The sequence below is a fragment of the Vidua chalybeata genome, chromosome 4 (genome assembly GCF_026979565.1).
Source record: "Vidua chalybeata isolate OUT-0048 chromosome 4, bVidCha1 merged haplotype, whole genome shotgun sequence".
Classification (NCBI taxonomy): Eukaryota; Metazoa; Chordata; class Aves; order Passeriformes; family Viduidae; genus Vidua; species Vidua chalybeata.
In genome coordinates, this window is record NC_071533.1 from 45133371 (window position 1) to 45157132 (window position 23762).

General features: G+C 36.0%; 1 long non-coding RNA gene across 1 annotated transcript in view; it reads left to right on the top strand.

Annotated features, from left to right (window-relative positions):
* The window catches only part of LOC128787030 (uncharacterized), a 30797-nt gene extending 11936 nt beyond the window's left edge, over window positions 1–18861 (top strand). The window contains exon 4 of the long non-coding RNA XR_008430540.1: window positions 18794–18861. This is a non-coding gene — a long non-coding RNA (uncharacterized LOC128787030). The remainder of the gene's footprint in view (window positions 1–18793) is intronic.
* The last annotated feature ends 4901 nt before the right edge of the window (window positions 18862–23762 follow it).

Sequence of the window (23762 nt, forward strand, 5' to 3'; positions counted from 1 at the left end):
AATTGTTTCTCCTCCCCTCTCAATTTCTGAAGAGGCAAATGAAAAATGGGTTAATATTTCCTCTCTACTTTTTTTTATTTAAATTATGATATTCTGTAACTGAAAAAGAAGCAAAATAAAATTAACTGCTTTCTGTGAAATTTAACATTTGCTATTTACCAAATGTATGGATCATTTTGGAAATGCCCATATTTTCTTGACAAGCTCTTTTTCTGCAATGATTTGTGCCAGAGATGCTTCTTAAAACAATGAGCCCTTTCAAAACCTTTTGTTTAAGAAATATTTTGAAGAAAATTATAGTGTTGAGGAATGAACCCCTTGTCATACCATAAACAGCCATGCTGTTTCTGTTGAGAAATTATAATTTTATTTTGTTAGCATTAAATTCCTAAATGGGAAAACTTAGAGATAACCTTTTAAACTGAAAATTCTCCTACTCCACAGTGTTTTCAAATAAATTTTCTATCAATTTATTGAAAGCAGCTATAAACCCAGCAATTTATAACTACCTGCTAAAGTTCTTTTTATGAACCAAACTTCCTGACTGAAGTAATTTATAAGATTAATGTAAAATTTTGCATTTTACCTTCACCTAAAGGGTGTTCTTTATCTGGACATTGTAAATTTGCCTTCCTTCATCAATGGCACACTGCTGCATGTGTCACCATGCCTGTCATACTCTGAATTTGAAACATCTCTCCTGATAATGCACCTTCTCTGAAGCACATCCTTAATGATGAGATACTAATTTTTCTGAAAACTGTCCAAGAAGGTATAGGAAGTTTATAATAGAAAGTTTTGGGCTGGATTGCCCTCATCATCACTTGACTGAAAATGGTGTCTGATACCTCTTCACTCATGAACTCATATGTATGCCCCTCTGTAAAGTCAATATCCTTTTGACTAAATGAGATTTCGCTGTATATGAACTATGCAATTCAAAAAAGTATGAAGCAGAATTCTTTTTGTGTTGCAGATCTTGATTATACCATTAAAATAAATCTATTATTGTTACCCTTGTTATTTTTCAACAATTCAGATACAGTAGATTCAGTCTTGTGAATTCAAACAGTTTATTAAAATGAAGAACAGGCTTTTAAAGTGTACCTTGGTGGAAACAAAGAAGGCTCGAATCAGAAACATAGGTCATTTTGTAATTAACTTTTTTTTCCCCTTTATGTTGTATTGCTGTAATTACACTAATGAAATGTTGTCATTAAAGAAATACACAAGGTATTGGAATGTCAACTCCATTTAGTTCACTGGTACACTTGAAGAGGGAAGCCTTTTATACCAAAGCAATCATCAAATGTGCTTCTATAATTATTGTACTATGAAAGACAAAAATTAGTTTTCAGTATAATCCCTGGAAATGGGTGGCACCATAAAGCATAACAAGTTAATGCTGCTGACCATTATTATAACTTTTTGAAAATTAAAGCTTTTTTTCTTTTTCTGGATGATTGCTTGTGAGAACAATTCTGGTTTAATGCATGAGCTCTGTGTGCTTCAAATTGTTCAGGAATCTCTTTTTTTTACCCTAGTCTTTAAACTTCTTTTGAAAATTAAAATTTCACTGAGGTGCAAAAATCACTTAAGTACCTCTGAAATAAACCTCTTCTACTCTGGTTATCATGGAGATGTTCGCAAAGCATGCCACTGCAATAGGTGAAAGCTTTATAAGCTGACTAAAAGGATGCAGAATAATACCTTAGAAAGTAATGTATTCAAGAAAATCCATAAAGTAAAGACCGTGTTTAAACTGTTTTTTTCAGAGCTATGATAATGAAGAGTTAGTAAATAGTTTTGAACATAGCTAGAAGTTGGGGAGACTTATATCATTCTAGTCTACAATTATTAAATTCGTAATAATGTAATTTGCCACCATGGCAAATTTTCCTCCAATGCAAGTACAAAATAACTGTCATCTGAGAATAGAAAAAGATGTGAACGGTGTTTGAGGTTTTTTTGTTCTCCAGATTAATAGAATTCACAGATATTTACTAGAACAGATCTAATACAGTGGGCTAAGTACTTAGGAGACATGACACTTATTTTTTTAAACTTCTTGTGGGCCTAGAACAAGATTATGATGCAATTTCACAAACTGATTGTCCTGTGATGCTGGTAATATGTCTTTGTTTAGAACTTTCTCTATTTCTTTCAGATATTTTCTGTTTTTTTTCTTTTTTTTTCTGAGACTGTGTAAAATCTAGACAACACTAGTGAAAAGATTTTATTTTGCAAAATCAGGAAATAAACACAGAAAGGCTGTTGGTTATGCTCTTTTTTTCTTCTTTCTGTTTTTTTTTTTTTGTTTCTTTTCCCTTTATGTGGACATAGAAATGAGCACCACATATTCTATTTTTTTTCTTATTCATTTTTTTACCTACTCATTAATTTCCCTCTTTTCCTTACATTCTTGTTTTGATTTAATTTCTCTCTTGTTAATGACCACATAAGACCAATAGGGAAGGTACACTCTTTAGCAGCTGTTATATCACTAGAGGACATCACTTATAAATTCCTTACAGTTTTTCTGCATCTTAAGATACGTAATTTTATATTTTATTTTAGCAAAAAAGTGTATCTTTGTCATTCCTTAAATACTGTATAAATTAATTCAGTATTAGCTGGTTAAGTATTAGAAATGTCATAGCAATTTTTATGGTGTGAACACCAAGAAATTTAGGATGGGAGTCCCACCATGCTAGCACTGTAAAAGCACACGCTGACACAGTTCTTCCTTCACACTAGATGCCATGGTATTTGAGTGTTTTGTACACCTTCTTAAATTTGGGGTTAATCCTATTGAATTTTGAGTCATAGAATCATATAATAGTTTGGGTTGGAAAGGACCTTAAAGATAGTCTAGTTCCTAAACCCCCTTCCGTGGGCAAGGACACCTCCTACTAGACCAGGTTGCTCAGGGGCTCCATCCAACCTCTCCTTGTTACCTATATGCATAAGTTTGCATATAAGACCAGGACCTAGCAAACAGTTGGGTGTTTGCGGAACACATTTGAGATAAAACCTCGCTAGCTTGGCTAGCTTGCTTTGGCTTGGATACCAAAGGAGTCTGAAAGTCCCAAGAAGCCTTGTCCATGTCTCTTCTTGCATAATGTACCACATCCTCTTGTCTTTTTACCCTTCTGTTTCTAAAAAAAAAAAAAAAAAGCGAAAGTGTGGCATATCCCCTACAGTGTAACACTTCACTTCTGGTAAAGGCTGATAAGAGGAAATTTTCTCTACTCTTTTAAGAAACTAGAGTTGCAATAAAATGTGTCAGCAATAACAGAAACCATTGTCTTAATCTGGCTTTCAGCAAAATAGTTTAACTTTGCATACTAAGTATGTAATGAGAAATTCTGTTTATCTCAAGAGATGTGTGTGTGTTCAGATATCCTACCACATTTTTGAGTGCTTGAATATAGAAATAATGATAATTTCTTTTATTTACTTGTTGTTTCTAAATTAACAGAAAGAGGATGTTAAGAATGCATAAATTAGAGAACGTAAGTTGAAGTTTCTGCAGTAACTTCAACTCAAAGTACTTGTTATTGTTAATATTCCACACTTATTTTTGGATTAAAAGGTATGTAATGAAATAACTGAAATACGAGATAAAAAAGCATCTTTAAAACAGGGAAGTGATAATTAAATGGCAGTATTAAAAAGAGGTAAACATCACTCTCTGTTTATCATTGGCCAAAAAAATTAACTGAAAGTCTGTGATCAATCATTTATTATTTTTCCTAGAAAGATGAATAAGATGAGCTTAGCGTAGATGAATATATCAACAAAGAGAGATATCAAATACCAACAAAGTATTAGTACCATTTTTTTTTCCTTCACTGTTAGAGGTTGAAGGATATAAAATGGTTGATGAAAGATAGACATCATTTGCTTTAAAGAAATCAGGATATCACCTAAGATGTTTGGTAGGACAGGTTACACTAAAGGAGCCTTCCTGCTATAGTTCCAGATGGTAAAAGCACGGTATGCTTTGCTCAGTGCTGTGATTTTTTTACACACAAAGAGACTCACAGACAAATGAGACGCAGCAAATGACCTGATGTGCTACTAAAAGAGTATTTATAACAATGTACTGTTTCATACTGAATGGCAATTATAGTTATTGTGGTCTCACCCCTTCAAGAATAATTTCTACGTTTGTGCCCAGTCTTCTATCAGAGCAAAACATTAGCAGATACAATTTCTGTGTAATTTCTTGGGTCTCTGCACAGGAGTACTTTAGAAAGCTTTAGCAGAGGCAAAAGAGTTGGAGAAATGCTTGCTGATAGCTAGAAAAGTGAACTGGAGTTCAAGAAATTCGAATCATATTCCCAGTTCTGCTTCTGTCTTCTTTCAAAATTTTTTAAAATTTGCCTCTCCTGGGACACCTGCAATGTTGTGCAGGGTAAAGAATATGTCTGCAATTTAAAAATCTGGTACTGTCTGACTGTGTTTATCTGCTGGACTGTTTGGTGAGCACCCTCAGCACATGGAAGGATGTTTCTTCCTCTCTTTGGTTTATAGGCTACACATTAGGAGCTGCTGAATCAGGGAGTCAGCCAAAAATCCAAATTGGCTTTTCATCACCAGTTTGTAAAAGAAGTCATCCAAAGCATAGACAGAGGCAAGGGTTGAAATAATATCATTCCGTTTTTGGTGTATTAGAAGATGCTAAATGGGAAGGTGTAACAAGCTCTGGAGGAGAATTCTCTGACAGCAAATGGATACTTGCACTTAACAGGAAATGGAGATTAGCTGTCAGAAAAGCAATAATACCAGAATTTAAAGGAGGAATCAAAACTGAGAACAAAGAGTTCTGTGCAAAGAATTTCTGACAGAAAAACTGATAAGAGGCTGTCAACAGAAACAAAAGAAATTGCAAAAATTCTTAGCTACCAGGTTAATGGATGTACTTTTTGCCAAGCTCAGCACTGCAGGGGAAGGTGTGATTTGCAATCAACTACACTTGGGAAAAACTGGACAAATGAGAGCATGTTGACAAGATGGGGTAAATTTTTAAGTGCAGAGAAATTTGAGGCCCTGGAAAAAATTAGTAGTGTTTTTTTCAAGTAAACAAGCAAATGAAAGTAAAACAGCAATGAGTATTTTACCTTGTATGATTAAATAATTTTCTTTTAGAAATCATTTACCCACCAAGAATGTTTAATATCTGTCTCTTTCTTTAGTTAGCTAAATTTAAACTATGTATTTCTTTAAGAAACTTGAAATGCATTTATAGAGCTTAAAAGCATGCTGCTTTGGGAAAATTACAGTCTTCTATAGTAGAACAGCAATACAATCCCAAATTCTGGTGAGATGCAGCCACATAGACAGTTTATGATACTCCATAATAATTGCTACAAAATGTATTAACTCATAATGCTGAAGCTACAGAGAAATTTGTGAACTAGCCTGAGCAACAAAATGCAATCTCCTGTGCATCTGTTTGGCTGGCAGGGTTGCCTCCCCAATTCCTGTGCAGAGGAGAGGTAGGCAAACAGCAGAACATGGATCTGAACAGATTTCTTAACAAAATGAAAGGAATAATTGGCTCTGTAGTTGTAGTGCTAAGTAACGAAGGCAGAGTGAACAACCTATGGTTTTGAGTATGTGAGGAGCACACTGGAAAACAGATGAAGCTGTGATTTGCATAGGGCAGCCCACAACTTTCACAAGCCATTGCTAAAGGATTGGTTGGAGAACAACTTACAGAGATGCAAAATTGCAAGACTGGTCATGGAAGTATTTACCTTTATTTGCAGTCTACTTGGGTTCTTCTTCCTGAGCTATACTTTTGTTGTTAAAGATGTCTCTCAAAATAATTTTTTTTTAATGGTTGCTGATTTTTCAAGTTTGATTTCTGTATTTTATTATAGTTTGTATGCCACCTTTTCAGGACAAAATGCCCTAGATTGGAAAAAGTTACAATTACTGAATATTTTGACTACCCCTTTGGTGATAGCAGTTGCGTTTTACCCAGAAAAAAATCAGGTATTCTTTCTTTTCCTTCCAAGACTTTGCAAGTTTATGAAGAATACATGTATTCAGCTGGGTTAAATGGAAATATTGCTCAGCACCTCTACAAATAGATCACATTTATCCCAGTGGAAAAGTGAATTTCTGCTGACCTACATTGCTCATCATACATTTAAGATATTTTTTAAACCACTGCTGACTTTATGAGAAAATGATTTAATGAACTTTATTAATGTTTTCCAAATACCTCCATACCAGTGGAAAACTAATGTATGATAAAATTAGAACAGTTTTAATATATGCATATTTCTCTGTAATCTTTTTCCCAAAAGACAGAGCTCTCAGTTTGGCTCTTTATTATCTCTGTAAGTTTCTTTCTTTACTGTATATCTACTTACAGCAGTAGGTAATCTTCATTCTGAGACTTAATGTAGAAGTGAGAACTGTTCCTGGTGGTGGGATTGTTGAACAATATCTAGACATGTTGTTGGAGAAGATATGTGTTTGCAGAAAAGGATCTGGTCTCCATTACCTGGAGTGAATCACAACTCCTGGTAATCCAAGTAGAACCTTGATCTCAGTCTTCAGGATATTTACATCACTTCTTCCTGCCATTGGTAACCCCCCAAAGATCTTCAGACTACTGGTCAGGACTAATGTATGGTTAACATGCTCTTTTAGCACAACGTGTAGCTTGATTACAGAGAAAGTTGTGTTTCTGGTGTAGTATCATTCTTTTGGTTCTGTGAGTTTTTTAAGTAACTGTGTGAATTTTTTGAAGGGCTCTTTTCTTTGGCTACTTTTATGGTGTTCTCTGTGGGTTAAAGTTTGACCATGAACACTGGGCATCTCAATTCTTATAACCGTAACCAAGGAATTTTCATTCTTTATTCACTATGAACCAATAATACATTTCCAAACTGTCTTAGTCAGAAGGAATAAACTGAATAGCAGCTAAGTAGACATTTACACTGACCACATTGTCAACATGGGTAATTGTAAAGACTCAGAAAAGTATTGATTATGAAGCTTTACAGCTTTGTCTGCATGTTTTGAAGCGTAGTAATTGGCTCATTCTTCTATTGTGCAACTCTGGTGTTTGCATGTATTTCAAAGCAGCAATTATTTATCCCAATAACTGTTTGGGATAATGTTTTTTTAAAGTCATGGTAATATTACTGCCAAATTTAGAGTAAAAGAAAACATTCTTTGAATCAAAAATTACCATGTATTTACATGATTAAAACATTCCAAGATGGAGCAGCTTGTTCTAGTAATATGGAGGCAAACGGATAGTACTACTTTATCCTTCTGGCTTACATCTTCAGCAGTATTGCGGAAGGGAGTGGGTTTCTTTAACAATATGCTTTGATATTTAGTGTTTGTAAAATTATTATGGCTACATAATAGCAGGCTCAATGGAACAAATGATCTTTGATGGAATCAATTCTGCTAAGCAGAAATAGCAGATGTTACTTTGCACTACAACAGAAAAACATCACCTCCATTATTTCAGGTCTGCAATGCTACTACTATTACTATTATTACTATCATCATCTTTACTAGAATTCTTCAAGTTGTGTGATCAGTAGTTATGAAGGCCATTAAACTAACTATTGATTCTATTGATTATTTTTAAAAGATTTTAAGCTGAGTGCGGTACATGTTATTGCAGTTTTATTTTATCTTATGTTTCCTGTTCTTTTTTTTTTTTTTTTCCTTTTACTGGAGCACATTTATTTTCCTTGTCACTTTCTTCTTCCCTTATGAGGCTGTGCAGAAAAAGTCGTCTTAAAGAGAAACACTTTCTTTGGGTTGCTGGAATGTTTTGTCACAACCAGCATGCTAGCTGCATTCACCCTCACTCTCCTCTTTAATGCTTGCCTCCCTTCTCTGCCACTGACAACAAATTGCTTATCTGGCTGCCACATTCCTTTGTATTATGACCTCCTTTGTTCTACTCCCAGTTCTTCCCTGTTTCTCTTTTCTTAATTCTGTGACTTCCTGCTTTTTATATTAGAGAGTTTATGAAGCTTTGCTTTTCACAGCAAAACTGTTCTGAATCTCTCTGCTTGTCTGTCTGCATTACCACCTCTACAATCCTCCAGTGTGTACAGGGAGAGAGGCTTGTTCTCTTTTCCATCTTGGTTAGGGCTGTGTTGACTTATGATATAATTTTACACTGTTCTCTCAGTCTAGACTAAAATGTCAGCTTCGCTGGTTGAGGGTCATTACATCACTTGCACCTCCAGGAAGAACTTCTTTAAGAGGCTTTGTTTTACAGCTCTCCTAATGGTGCCACTCAATTCTGAATCAAGAAAAGAAAGCCTAACAAGGGGATGTGCTATAAACTTTCATTTTCAGCCTTTGTTTCATGGAAAATGAGCTTAACTCAGTTTTCAAATATAACAAGCACTATTTCTGAAAGTTACCCTCTCTTAAATTTCATATTTCAGCAATAATTTCTTGTCCTTTTCATTCTTGTCCTATTCATGTTATAATCAAAGCATATTACCTGTTTAATGATAATTGCTTTCCCTGATAATGTTTGAAATGCAGGTATTTCTAAATCTAGGCTATAAAGAAAGTGACTTTTTTCTTTAGCTTTCTAAAGAAATATCTCTTCCTCTTGTACACTGTGTAAAGCAATGCTGTCACTTTTTTATTGTCAGGTCCTTGGTTTACGTGCAAAATTATTTCTAAAACCCATCTCCGGGGCAACCCATTTTCAGATTTATAGCCTGTCCTTATCAACATTCTATTTTAATGAGTGCAATTCATATCCCTCCTCACTAACGATCAAAGGCCCACCACTTTCACATCAGTCTATCCTCCTTTTAATTAAGGCATGTCTTCTTCTTGTACATCTCAATGAAAGATGGGAATTCAGTGTTAAATAAATACTTGTTTAAGTGTTGATATAAGGATAAATGGTATTGTAAAAAGAACAGAAATAACAAAATCTTCCTCTTAGTTACTAAACCAGAACTTCTCTGATTGTGTAATGTGAAATCATCAGCCTTCTCCATCACAAAAATAAATCAGAACCTTTGAAGATTACTGGACATTTTGCAAAATTTCAAGTAGTTGTACAAAGTGAAATCTCTAAAGCAACATCCTAAATCTCCAAAAATGCATTCACAAAATCCACAGAATTCTGTGGTTTTCATGGACTGTATTATTTAGCACATGAGCACTGCAGACACTCAGTCCAGAGTATCATATTGTATTTTAGTTTCTGGTTTTTCTCTGCTTTATTTTATTTTTTTTATCTTTATTATCTTTTTGTTGTGTGGTGGTGTTCAGCTGTGCTCCTTTGGTTTTTTGGGTTTCAGTGCTACTACCAGAATTAAAGGCGGAAGAGCTGTGCCATTAAGTAATCCTCCAGCTAAAAAAGAGAAAAGTCTTATCAAGTGTCTAAGTCACTTTGTGAAATCACAATCATCATCTACTGAAATATGGGGAAACATTCATGAACTTGGTTATCTTCACATTAATGGGAAGTGAAGTCTAAACTTTGGTCTGGTCTTCAAACTAGGTTGTCCTTAATTCTAAGATTGAGAGGAAAAAGATTAATTTTTTTTACATAATTTGTTTTACATAATTTGTCCTCATATCTCTAAATAGGTAGGCTGGAATAAGTGACAACTGTGGGACTGAACCATCATGTGAAGATAGATACAGAGGAAAAAAAAAAGATTGTAATGGCTCTCGGTTAACATGTGAAAATGGCTCTGAACCTATATGGAACTTACCTTTAGCAAGAAAAACAGCATGGTATCTAAATAATGAAAAACAATTCAGTGAACTACTTTCTGCAATTAAAAGCTGCCGTGCAAAAAAGGCAGCGTTTAGGCATGAACTCTTGCATTGAGGGATGAGCGTGCATTATTTTGTTCATGATTGTGACTGTCTTCAGAAAATTAATTTGTGAACAGAGGTTTAAAAGTCTCTATGGCTAATATAATCTGTTGCAAACAGATTTCACAGCATATTTCAGAAAAATATCAGGAAAGCAATTTTTTATCTGAAGCCTTGAAAATATTACTACTGAATACAGAGAGCTGTAGTCAAGAGATCACAAAGGGATAGCAGAAAGAGTTTAGTTTTCTTTAAGAAATCTGAGCTTTAAAATATGCACAGATTACAGGATGTGACAAAAATAGTCTTTTAGAACTGGTTTATTATTTTATGGTGTTACTGTAACTACTTTAGGCATAATGTATAATGTTGCAGCCATATTGTGGCTGAGATCAAATTAGCTGTATGCACAGATGAAGTCCCCAATTATTTTTCATGTATTTATTTCTGAATCTTTGTAGCAAAGAATGTAATTTCACAGAGGTGCTGTGAACCATGGGAGGGCCAAGCCCTGAAAAACACTGCCAAAGAGGCTGTGGACAAAACTTTACCTGGGCAGACTGATTAAGTGCTGAGTTGCTCAGTTTACATTCTCCAGAGATCTGTCCTAAGTTTTTGTGTGGTTCTTTTCTCTGAAGTGGAATAGCTGAGGTGTTCGTGTGCACATTGACTAAGTCTACACACGTGTTTTCTATAGTGCTGCGGTTCAGGGAGAAGCATGTATTTGCGCCGCCCATACCTGATGCTCTTCAAATCCTCAAGGAATATACAGACTCACAGAATCACTTAGGTTGGAAAAGACCCTTAAGATCAACAAGTCCAACCATTAACCCAGCACTGCCAAGTCCACTACTAAACTATGTAGGTAAGTGCCCCATTTACAGGTCTTTTAAATACCTCAAGGGATGGTGACTCAACCTCTTCCCTAAGCAGCCTGTTCCAGCGCTTGACAACCCTTTTGGCAAAGTGAATTTTCCTAATATGCACTTCAAACCTCTGCTTGTGAAACTGGATGCTGTTTCCTCTCATCCTATTACTTGGTACCTGGGAAAAGAGACAGCAACATTTTCATTATGACCATATTCCACGAAGCAATAAGGTCTCCCTTCAGGCTCCTTTTCTTCAAGCTAAACAGCCCCAGCTCCTTCAACTGTTCCTCGTAAGACTTGTACTCTGGGCCCTAAACACCATACACATCATGCTTCTCCTTTGCCTCAATACAAACAGTCTGGGGGGCAGGTGAAGGAGTGGGTGGTAAATGTTGAAGAGTTAGTGATAAGCAAAGATGAGTTAATATTTTTTTCAACCGGTCCTTGTTTGCAGTTTCATGTTATAGACAATGCTAAGCAGATATTCTGCTTTAGTTTGCTCAGGTGTGATTTTGCAGGCATAGAGCAATTCACTGTCGTGAATCTGGCATCATTATGCCTGCGATGCGAAATGGGATAATATCTGTAACGAGTATGATCAGAACTCCAGCAGACTGCCCTTTGTATGGGAATGAGGTGCTTCTTGAAAAGGCAGAGATGCATCTTGAGCTGTGGTAGAGTATTTACATATCAAACATATCTGCCCTGCTGATTCCATATTGTATTCTCAGCATGCACATTGGCATGCCATTGAACAGCTTTTAATATTAACAGCAGTTAAACTATTTCGTCTAGTCTAAGTGGAAGTTAGAGAACCATCATGATGACCACTGAAGGGATGCAAAGGAGAAAGAAGTTAGACAACTCTCAGGGATAATCTGACCAAAAGTCTTTTCTGCAAATGTTTCTCTCATGCCTACCTATAGCATTAAGTCCCTTGGGTTGCAGTTGGGAAGCCAAAACCTAGAGCCCTAGTGACTGCACTGGTCCCTAGTGCCTTGAGATATGTCCTGAAAATGAGGCTAGTGATGAGCCTTTTAGTTCTTACTGGTCTAAATGAATAGACTTTTATTCTTGGAGAGAATATAAAACTTTCATATGCTAGACATCAACCAGCTAATTTGTTTAGTATGGCAAGAAGGGGAAATTAAGTTTCAGACACTACAGTTGAAACCACAGAAACTAGAAGGAGAAGTATTTGTCATTAGTTTGATTCTGACAAAAAAAAAACAACCTCCAAAACAACCAAAAATAAAACCTCAAAGGAAACTTAAAGAAATAAACTAATGGCCTTAATCCATTGACTGCAAAACTTTTGAGGGAAAGACTTTCCTCAGAGACAGGACAGAGGTGTTAAGTCCATCACAAATGATAGAGGGTCTCTTTAGATGGAAAAAGCATTTTCTTCCTTACAGTATGAATCAGGCTGAGGTGATGAATAAAAAGAAATGTAAATAAAAAGAGATAATCCTTTAGAAAGGTTGTTGTTTCAGAAGATGTTTAGTATCATAATGCAGCAAAGCCAGGCAGGTAGATATATCTACCTATTTAAAATGAAAACTTTTTAAAAAAATAACTTTATGGGCTATATTTGGCCACCTTTAGATAATACAATTTTATTCCAGAGGTAGAAACCCTGACACCTTGTTAAGTCAATGATTAAGCAAGGACAGTGTACATTAAAAAAGTCAAGTTTAACCTGTATGGAAATCCAAAATGGCTCCATCATCTGCTGTCAACACCAGATTACCCCTGCTAATAGGCAGCATAAACCAAATCCAAAGTGACTGAAATACCAAAGCTCATGCCTAAGTGCCAGTTAACACTCAAACATGATTGAGACCAGGTTTGGACTGGATCAGACTTGTACTGAACAAGCATATATAATTTTATTCAAAAATCTGATACTTAGGTATTCACTTAAGAAGCAAAAGTTGTGTGATTCCACTGGCTTTATCTTATAAAATTAAAACCTCAAATCCAGATTTTACACACCTAGTACTATTTCCAAGCAACAGGTTATTGATGTTTGCAATATATTCTGTATGTGTAGAGGCTAAATTGCATGATATTTAGCAGTCTGAACAAAATTATTCCACAGAGAGGTTTTCCATGAAGCGTCAGGCATTTCATTCTATTAGGAGATGACATTTAGTGTGGAAAAAATAAGCATTTCTTGCAAACACTTTTTAAGGAATTTTCCATCCTCAGTAGTGTCTACACAGTTTGACTAACAGTTCTTAACATTGCTTTCCCTACCAACACTTTCTACATTCTAGATCTGTTCACTCACATCACTCAGTGACTATTGCAAGGTTTCCCAATTTTTTTAAAAGCTAGGTCTTCTAGAAGACTACTTCAGTTTCAGCAACCTGGTCTTTATCAGACCTTGTAGCCTCACACACAGCTCTCTTGTATGCGTTTTTTAGTAGTCCTTTATCTGCAACAGTGAAATATGTGAAAAAACATTGTGCTGACCTTCATAATATGGTAATCTCTCTCTTTTATTGCATCCATGACTATGCAGTGAGATTTTAGGGTGTGCTGGTGTTTGAGTTATCACTAAAATGAATGTATTTTTTCCTCAGAACTACTGAGACTCATTGCTGCCCTCCTCCTGTTAGGTAGAAGAGAGGGAATGAACTCTGTCCTTTCTTAGAGATCCATTAAGTATTCTTTTATTAGCCCTCCTTTAAGCTGGCCTAGAAGATAGTGATTTGAAGAAGAATGATCCTCTGTAGTAACAATTCCAGCTAGATGGGCCAGAGTTGGCCAACTTGGCTCTTTAAATAGCATCAGGATAAAAACCATACTCTTTTGTGGCTATCACTGCTCGCCTGAAGTGGAGGGGTAAGGAGGTGAGGTCCAGTGTCAGCAGAAGTAAAATAAAAGACGTCAAGCCTTTCATCAGTGCACCAGGACTTGCCTCTCAGGACGTTTCTGCATGGGTTAGCTTTGTATAAAGGATAGACCTTTGATCCTAGGGGAAAAAACTCCTATCTCTTGGCACAACACTTAAGCTGAGTGGACAAAAAGATTTTGGTTTCACCCCTTCTCCTTAGCTGTGTTATCCTGTAAACCTAACTTGGATTCAGTTTAGGCCTGGTAGGATTACAGTACTGAGCCTCTGTGCTAAAGACTGTGGCAGTTTGCCATTTTAATCTATGCTGTGTGTCTAAGTAATTCTTGCCTGCTCATCTGAGCAACTTTTCACTATATTTGAGCTGGGGAATAAGAAGGAAACAACAGATATGGAAAACGCAGCTGAACAGAAATTTCTGCTTTTTAATAATCGGTTCCCTTTCCCTAATTTTCCTATCTCAGCTTTGTAACATTACTTACTCAAGTGTAGCAAAACTTATATTTAATTTCGTTCATATGAACTCCAGCAAAACACTGGAGATTCAGCCCTCAGGAGAGAAAAATCCAGGGCTAAATTTTCATGTTTTCTCTCAACATCTGAACACAAACCTCTTCTGTCTCTTCAAGGACTGCTTTGTTTATGTATGACATTTTCTATTGTTTTAGATAAGTACTTGGCTTCTGAAATGGGCTCTTTTAGTGTTTGTGGCCTCCAAACAGACAAAGGCAGCACAACTTTTTATCCTTTTGACTACTCAGTCTTTGTATTCTCATACATTTGTGAGATGGAACTTCCAAGAAAGGACCAAAAATAGTTACGTTGCCTTCAAGCATGAATTGCCTGCACCTGGGGATGTACTCATAGGGTACTTCTATTCTGCTTCCCAAGGCTTGTGTATTAACACTTTTCCTCTCTTCTTTCACATAACTTAAAAAATATAAAGTTAAGGGTCAAAAAGAATGCCAGCAACAAGCACATTGTTTTTTACTCTGAAGTTTAGGCATGACAGAAAGGAGTCTTAAGGATCTTCTGAAACTTTGCCAGGAAAGTTACATGCAGCATTCAAGCATAAAACTTACAGTAAATGATTGATTGACCTTTCTGAAAATATGTTTACTCTTCTCTTTACTTCTAGGACTATTATAATACCTTGACATCTTCATACTTTTTATAAAAGCTTAAACCAAAGCTGAGATGGCTGTACAAATATCTAGAGGATGGTGCTCTGTTGCAGAAAGTCATAACTCTCCTTATTTCCATGTAGGGTAAAAAGTAATAACGACTAACACCACACCTGCATAAATGGTGAGACCTTTTGCCCTTGTTGTTGATGGGGCTCCAATACTTCCTAAATTGCATATTTGCAACCCTCTCCCAAAAGTTTTGTTGTTTTTTTTTTCATTTAAGATGCAGTAAACCCAAGTTTTTATTACTACTTCCTTCTTACCTGGACCCTGATGCCACAGTCAATGACACAGACAGAAGCTTGTGCTAAATAACCAAATTATGGAAGCATGACATCATTCCACTTTCAGAGCCATGGAACCCAAAGAAAGAGATCACAGAACAAATTAAATGATAGTCATCTTGAGATAATTCAAAGATCATGTTTTAACTCAGGAAGCGGTTTCTTTGCACACATTCACTCTCAGTTTGTTCTTCATACATTTTTCCTTCAAGTGCTTCAAATAACTGTTTATTGTACACAGCTTCCAGTTTTATTTAAAATTACAAGCTGTTTGATCTTTTTTGTGTTAGCCATAAAGCAGGTGATTTGCAGCAATCGGGCTTGGTGTGCATTCCTGGGTGTACTGTGCCCAAGGAAAAAGGGTGGAGAACCCAGGAATTCCCACTCCTTCCTTGACAAGAGGTGCTAGCGTAACTCCATGTGAATGTGGGAAAGTTTCTGGTTCAGTCATCTAAATTCCTGAATTAAAATCCTCTGTCTGTGGTAATCTTCCAGAGCAAGGTGCTGAAGCAATTAATGATCACAGACCACTCATACCCTGTTGTACCAGAAGATTTTTTTACTTCAGAGGATTCCATTATGTTGGACCAATAAGCTAAAAAAAAAAAGATATATACATCTTTTTGCATTTTATATTCAGGCAAAATATAACGTGATTTTTTTCTGAGAGCCTTTTTTGGTGAAATGATGGATTATAGATCCTGCTTGAAAACCCATACCTGCAACTTCGGCTTTTTAGCTTAGAGAGTGTACATCTGTTTAATGGGATTGTAATGTGATGCATTAAGAAAAACAGCTTCACAGGTGATTGAGAAGTAATTAACATATGGTTATTCCATAAGCTCAAGTAAATAGAAGTTTGCTTAGCAGCATATCGAAAAGTAAGCAGGACAACTATCGATGCTAAGTGAGCTTCTCTGGCATGTCATAGCACATTAAGAGGCAATAAATACAGTTTGTAATGTCTTACTTGTTTTAATATTGATGCAATTAACTTACAGAGTACTATTTTACAATACTTAGTATCAAATCTCATATCAATATGAAGCAGCAAAGTCTGAAAATTACAAAATACAAGCAGCTGTGAGACACATAATAAAGATGACACAAAAGGATGTGAAACAAATAAAATTTTAGAGTAGAACTACCCAGTTTGCTACAGCTACTACTAGAAAAACTTCCTCTGCATTGATTATTCTCAACCCAGATATTTCATAGTATAAATCATGTTACATAACATAACGTGTTTTCCAAACCAAAGACCTTCTTGTACTTCTAGACTGTTTCTTGGAAGATATTCCTTTAAGCATTGATTTTAAACAAGGAGATAAACCTGTTATTAACCACTTGAAAGAATTGCAATGGGGAATACTCAATGTCCTTTCAGGGTTCTTCTTTTTTTTTCCTATTCAGATGGGTGAAAGTTTACGAAGATTTTTCCATTATCGCAAATAAAACCTCCACAAATTTTCCCTGCCCTTCCTGTCAAGAAAATTCAAACAAAAACTGAAATAAATATTATTTATAACAGAAATAGGAAAGAAGGATTTTAAGCAGAACAGAAATTCAAGAATTTGACAATTTTATGTGTGAAAGAGGGTTGAATGAGAGTTATAAAGACTTAACTAGAATATAGTTATCTGTATGAGTAGTGGTATTTTAATTTACCAGCAGTCTTGAAATGATTGTCAGTCCTGACAGTCTGACAGTATTTATGAATATAGTTCATTCAATTCCATTTTTCTATGGTTATGCCTCCATAAAACCTTCGTAATCAGTGGAAATTTAATTTCTGCAGTGTTGCATTAAGTTGTTGAAATTATCTGTTCTATAAAGGCATTCCCCATAAGCCTTTTTTTTTTTTTTTTTTGAAAGAAAGAAAACACACTTTTTGGCATAATGTATCTAGTATTTATTTGTATTTATTTATTTGTATTTACCATGCTATGTGACTGGGACTAAATTTATAGCATGTTACACTCCACAGGTGTCATTCAGACTCATGTTGGTTCTTTTATGGTTCTAGATCTTGCTGGATCACTTTTGTGGTGGCTGTTTCTACCTGAAGATATCTGTAGTTCTTCAGCTTGTTCTACTTTTTTGGCTTGTTCCACTTGTTTCAGCTTTTGCATACTAAATAGTTCCAGAAGCTAGGGCAAAGGAACAAATTACACCTCATCAGGATGAAGTGCGGTTGAGTTTTCTTCATAATGTAGATGCTTTTTGTTAAAAGCTAGGATTCTTCCTACAATGTTCCCCTTCTTCAACCATGGAAACAAGACAGTGCATATAAAAAGTACAGAAAGTGCTTAGGCAGCTGAAAATCTAGTTACTCTGGTTATACTTCTAATTTGGCTTTTGATTTTCTTCACAAGCAGATTTATATCTCAGATGAGGAAAATACAATGGGGATATTAGAAAGCAACCTAAATCTGAGAAAATCAAAAAACATGATAAGCTTGTTTTCCTAAAATCTACATGCATGCATTTCTGATGTTAACATGGTTCTTTTTAGCCTGCAGGAGTTGAGTCTCATGAAATAAAATTGTTCTGTGACATAGAAATATTTTCAAAATGTTACATTCTTATGCAGCAGTAGATAAAGTGCTTTTGGTAGCATTATTTTATAAAGATACCTTACTAGCATTTCATACTCAGTTTCTCAGAGTGGTAAAATGTTACTTTATTCAGCTGATAACTCTTGATTTTTTTTTTACATTTTTTTTAAGCAAAGCTTATAGAAAAATAACAGAAAAAAATTCTGATACAACATGAATTGCTGAATATAAGATAACCAAATTCTTCTACTCCAGCAGCAGCTGCCAGACCTGAGAGCTGTCTCGTCCCCTCAGTTAGATTGAGGCTGTATTGATGCCTTATTATTGCTGTTTAAGCATTTTGAAAGTTTCACAGGGGTTGGAACTTCTGACTACAAATGAATGAAAATGTGCATGGTTCACTGTGCCCTAACAATACTGTGGACAGATATTACTAACTCTTTACATTATCAATTCATATTAGGCAATCTCCTGAAGAGCTGCTGGTATTTTTTTATATATGCCTCATTAATATCATTGCAAATTAAATCACAGGCAATGATAGTAAGTGCTGAGTAAATAAATAAAAGAGCAACATTACTATTTAGCTATCTTTTTTGGTTACATTCCTATCTGAATGTGTCTTGCTCAGCTAGTAGATGAAAAACCCATATAATATTCCTTATTATTTACAATTTTAAATATGTAAAAAAAAATAGTTTATTTGCAAGTGAAGTAGCCTCCAAACATTCAACAGTAAATTATTAATTCAGCATTCTCTCTATTAAAAAAAAACCCAAAAAACCAACAAAAATAAAAATTCATGTGAGATTTTCTGTAACACAACTTCTGGGAAAGAAGCCCTCTCTGTATTGCATTGAAGCTGTTATTTGATTGCACAGTGTGTCAGTTCATGGTGCTCTCTTGCAGTCTCATGTATGTGTTTAACAAGAAATATTAAAATAAGCTCAGTGGGATACTGTGTGTCTCAAAGATGATCAAACACCGAAAGCAAACCTCTACTGTCTTTGCCAAGACAAAGAGAAGGAGCTAGCTTAGAATGACTCCTCTCATCCCTTCTAGAAGTTATACCAGAGATATAAGGGCCTTATAATCAACAATGGAAGAACGAGAGGGTGTTAGATGTTTGCTGAGTAGCCTGATCTCTTATCCACAGTGCTGAGCATGACCATTTCTTCTACAGGCACTGGCACAGCCATCTTCATTGTGTTCAGTGTGTCCACCTGGGACAGTGTGAGCAGCGAGCAGTGGTAAGTCTCTACAGCTCGTGTCCTTAAGTGTAGGGCCCTTAAGTGAGGGCCCTCTGGCCATTGCAGTGGGTCCCTGTCCTAGCCTGCATTGTTGTTCATCAGTTTGAACATAAAGCTGCAATGGGAAACCATGGGAAGATTTAGATCACAGCTTGGAGTCAGTCATAGTTTGGTGAAACCAACTATTGTGAATTCAATTATCTTTAAACACTTTGCTGTGTGATGTTACAAGTATTCTGAATAAGAGTGCATGCTGTCAACTGCTTTAATGCCTGTTAGGTATAAGTCAAATCTTGGTATATAATTAACCAGACTGTCTTTGGAGCAGGCAGAAATCAGATCAGTGTCTTTGATTGTACTCCTACCACCGCAAATTAGCAGCCTCTAGTTTGCGAATGTACTGAAGCAGCTCTTTTAATTGATTAGCATAATATGCTTGATTTAATAATATTTGCAAACAGTATAGTTTTCTATCAGCCTCTAACGTAGAGGCCAGTGTGCCTAGTATCTTTTGCCTAAAAATCTGATCCTCTTGTTTATTAATGTCATATTTCATGTTTCTGCATTGTCATACTCTGCTGCTCAACAGCAATGAGTAATCAGAGAGTTTTACTCTTAGATTTCTCCTGGCCATGAAGAAGCAGTACATGGGGAATGGTAAATGTCTTTAAATACATCCCACCTGAATGCAAGTGGCAGCTGTTTTGTAATCTGATTGAATTTGACAGTGGTGGAGCCACTGGGGCTGCTGTTAGCAGTGACTAGAGATATATTCTGTGCATACTCCCTGTGCTTTTCTGCTCCCCTGGATACCTAGCTGAGATAATAAGAAGTAATCTCTGGGCAATTGCCAGATAGGATATAGTTTGTTTCCTGGAGATCAATATCCTAGGATGGAGGGACTGTGCTAGTGGTTCAGCACTTCTGCATGAACACAATTAATTATATAGGTGAGCCCTGTGTTTAGACATTTTCATCTTTGATCTGCCTAACAGCCTCTCTGCTAGGGATTATCCTCCATCCTTACTGACTAATTTGACAATAGACTTTATCTGTGTCCTTTGAGATAAAGATGAGAGGCAGAGCTGTCTATCAGTGCTGTGAATTTTGTAGTGTTCAAAAAAAAAAAGAAAGTCTTTACAACGTAAACTCCATTATGAAGGATACAAAGGAAGTCCCCACCGCAAGTATTCTAATGAAAGAGAAGTCCCCTGGTGCTACTGAGGACAGAAATTGTGATGAGTTCTGTTCTGCTCTAAATTACTAATTGACTTTTTTCTAAAGAACACCTACTAGGAATCTTGAAGTTTTATGGCAAATGCTAAACAGCAGCTGTTTTCTAATTGTGCTTCCCATTCTACAGTCCTCACAAATATCTCTTTAGAATAATAAGCTGGAGACACTTTCAATTAAAAGCAAAACTGATCAGAAGGCAACTGTGTTAATGTAAGAGGATAGATCACAAGCTCAGAATAGCCATGAAAATTATGGATGAGTTTTAATAAATCTCTCTTTAAGGTTCTTTATTACATTGGTATTTTCATAGCTTGTTTTATGGCATGAGAAGCTGACATGATGCTGTGAGCATTCCTGATGAATATCTGCTTATCAGCACACAGTGAAAGAAGTAATTACAGCATTAATACTGAGTTTTATGTCATTAAATCACCATTTGGATCTAGGCAAAATTTACATTTAAAAGTATGATCATCATTGATGATCATCTTGATAAGTTAAGAAAATTACTGGTAACAAGATGTTCTTCTGGGCAGAGTCTGGACCTTTGTGCCAAGCTTTCAGGTTGACAATGGCTGCTGTGTATGCATACACACTTCTTTGCCTAGATTTTTATTTTCTTTCATTTTACTTAGCCAATTCACTGACTTGTGTGGACCAATGTAGAAATGAATATATATTTCTTACTCTAGAGCACACATTTTATATATAATTGATACCAACATTTTTTTATTATTCTAGGGTAAATGCATGGTGCAATTATTTGCTATTAATACTGGATGTTTGAAAAACATAAAGACAGAAAAGAAGCCAAAATGGTAGTGGGAGGAATACTTAAAAAGAGAAGATAGGAAAGAAGAAATAGGTTATAATTTTTCAGATGTTCTCTCTGAATAATATATTTTACACTTCAAATAGGTGGCCTGATTTTCAGCTCTGTCAAGCAGATTTAGGTACATGATATAGGTTTAGAAATGTAATTAAAAGTTTCATTAATATTTTTGTATAGCTCAAAAGAATATTTTTTTGGTAGACAAAAGTGATGGCAGGGGCAAGTACTCCTAAATCCTACGTTTGAATCAAGGTAGGATTTTTAGTCAAGAATCAGACTATTAACTAATATTAACTAAATTATAAATAATCTATTAGTTTTTAAATTAGTTTAGACTCAGACATGACATTCTATATCAAGTTTGCTCCACAAATGTGCTATATCAAAAACCTGGGTCTGGGTTTTGAACTGCAAAAATGGAACATTTAACCCAAGAAAATCTTGATGTCATTAGTTATGCATGGGCAAAACCTCCACTTGCCTGAGATGGCTGGCTCCAGCAGTGATGGGCAGATGGGAGCACTAGGGAGACTGAGCTGCACTCTTTATGGACAGCCTGAATCCACTGTGCCTGCGAGCCTGTTCTGCATTTGCCTTGGACAGCAACAGGAGCCTTTGTTAAGGAGACTGTTCTGTGATGTTACCTCAGTGGTCTGTCCTGTGCTTTGCCAGATGGGATCGAGTGGTTGACGTGTGGAGTGGATGGATAGCTCTGTCAGGGCATTCCCTGTGGTGCATCAGCTACTGCATCACCCTGCACTTAAACAGTGAGGAATGCTTCAGGAAGTAAGCTGCACAGACAGCTGGCCAGTTAGCTTTGGGACTGCTCTGGCATTGTCTGATTATATTGTATTGGATTATAATTGTATTTGATTAGAACTGCAAACCGTCTCCGTTGAACCATGTCTGATGGGAGGCTCAGTGAACCCAGTGTGATAAATTGCTGCTGGGTTAAAGGTCTGGCATCTTTGACATTTATCCACCTTGGTGCAAATGACTATGAAAATCTCAAGGCAACAAGAGGTCTGGGTTCAAAGGGGACTGCCTGCATGAACAAGGCATGCAGAGCCTGTCTCTGTGTGAACTTCTGAGCAAGGAAGCATTTTATATTATTGTCTTTTCCATCATCTAATTTTTTGCCTTGGGAACTTAGTTGTGAACTGGCCCCAGTCCATCGTGCTATCCATAAATTACTAACAGAACTTTGAAGTTCTTCACACATTTAAAGAGGATGTTCAGAGGAATATCCTGAAGGGATTCTAGAGAGAGATGTTTTGAAAATTAAAGGGAAAAAGCAGGTAAGAGATTCAATATCCAAGCGAGTCTTGTATCAAGGAGAACAATATTAACATTGATTCAGAATATCAGTCATGTCAAAATGTGCTAATAGGCAAATCAACCTCCTTGCACATATAAAGAGATATTTTTATTTATAGTCACATATGTGCACTTTTGCAAGCATGCAGACAAGTATATAAACAAAACGTGTTCTTTTTTGTTATGGTAACATTAATATTTGCATTTTTTCTTGCTTGTAAGTATATGAACTTTGCAAAGCAGCTGATTTTCCTGTGTGGGTAATGGCTTTCATTTATGCTATCCTAACAATGATCCCCCATCAGGTTTTGCATAAACAAGTCATCACACATTTTGTAACAATTTTTAAAATGTAAATTATTTACACAGAGAGTGCTTATTGCTTGGGTAGGTGACTCCCATGGCTTATAAATAAGTTAATAACAAATAAATAATTCAGATACATTTATTTTTGAATCTGTTGCTATGAAATCCTTTAATATTCAGAGCAAATCTATTTGAAAGATTGTTGGCATCTTGAGCATATGTAGGATTAATTATTGCAGTGTCTATTTCCATAGTTTGCAAACTACTTGCAAGCAGAGGACCCCCAAACTAAACAAAACCATTTTACAACAATCGAGGCCTTGTTTCAGTGATGTGCTTCAACCAAATTTTAGCACATTCTGAATACCACCCAGTTCAATAAAGGCTCAGCACAACTTAAGAACTGCTGAATTCAGTAAGAGTTAGCATGAACTCAAGTGCTTTCCTGCACAAAAGCCTAAATTCTTGCTAGGCTTCTACAGACTCTAAAAATCGTTCCTGAAAGCAAATGTTATGCTGCTAGATAGAACATACTGCAAGTGTTATTGCAGACTCTCATCTTTGCTGGAAGCTGCTTGCAATTGCTGTGAAATCTTCCTGCTTTCAGGGAGTTTCAAGGAGGAGGGGGTTATGTGGAATCACTATCAGGTTTCCCTCTTCCCAGCTTTTTTCTGTATAAAGCCCTGTGCTCTCATAGGGACAGAAATCATCAGATGTTAGCAGATGTGACAGAGAACTCGCTCTACATCTAAGCAGACCTGAATGAACTAGCTCTCTCTCCTTCTTGCACAGTTCCAGGTGTTCTAAATCAATAAGAAAGACATTCAGGCCGTGTTGTGTTTCAATGATAGTTACTATCCTTTTGCTCTGTTCTTCAAGCAGAGGAATCCAAGCTGGATTTTCACTACTAAGTGGGAATTTACCTTGATTTGATGATTGAAAACTTGGCTGTTGACCTTTTGTCAGTGAATGCTAGTTTTTCAGCCTGGATCTTTCCTACCTTAACATCCATATTCTATGTGAGGTTTTCATCTTTCCTTTTTTATTTTGTGCTTATCTCAGCTTTTGCATAATTTTCTCTTTTTGTACTTTACATCTCTTCTAAATACTTCTTTATACTCTTCGCTTTCCAACACTGTAAGAAACTGCAAAATTTAACATAGAATACATCAAATGTATTTAAAAGGTAATAAAAAGCAACATCTCTCCAC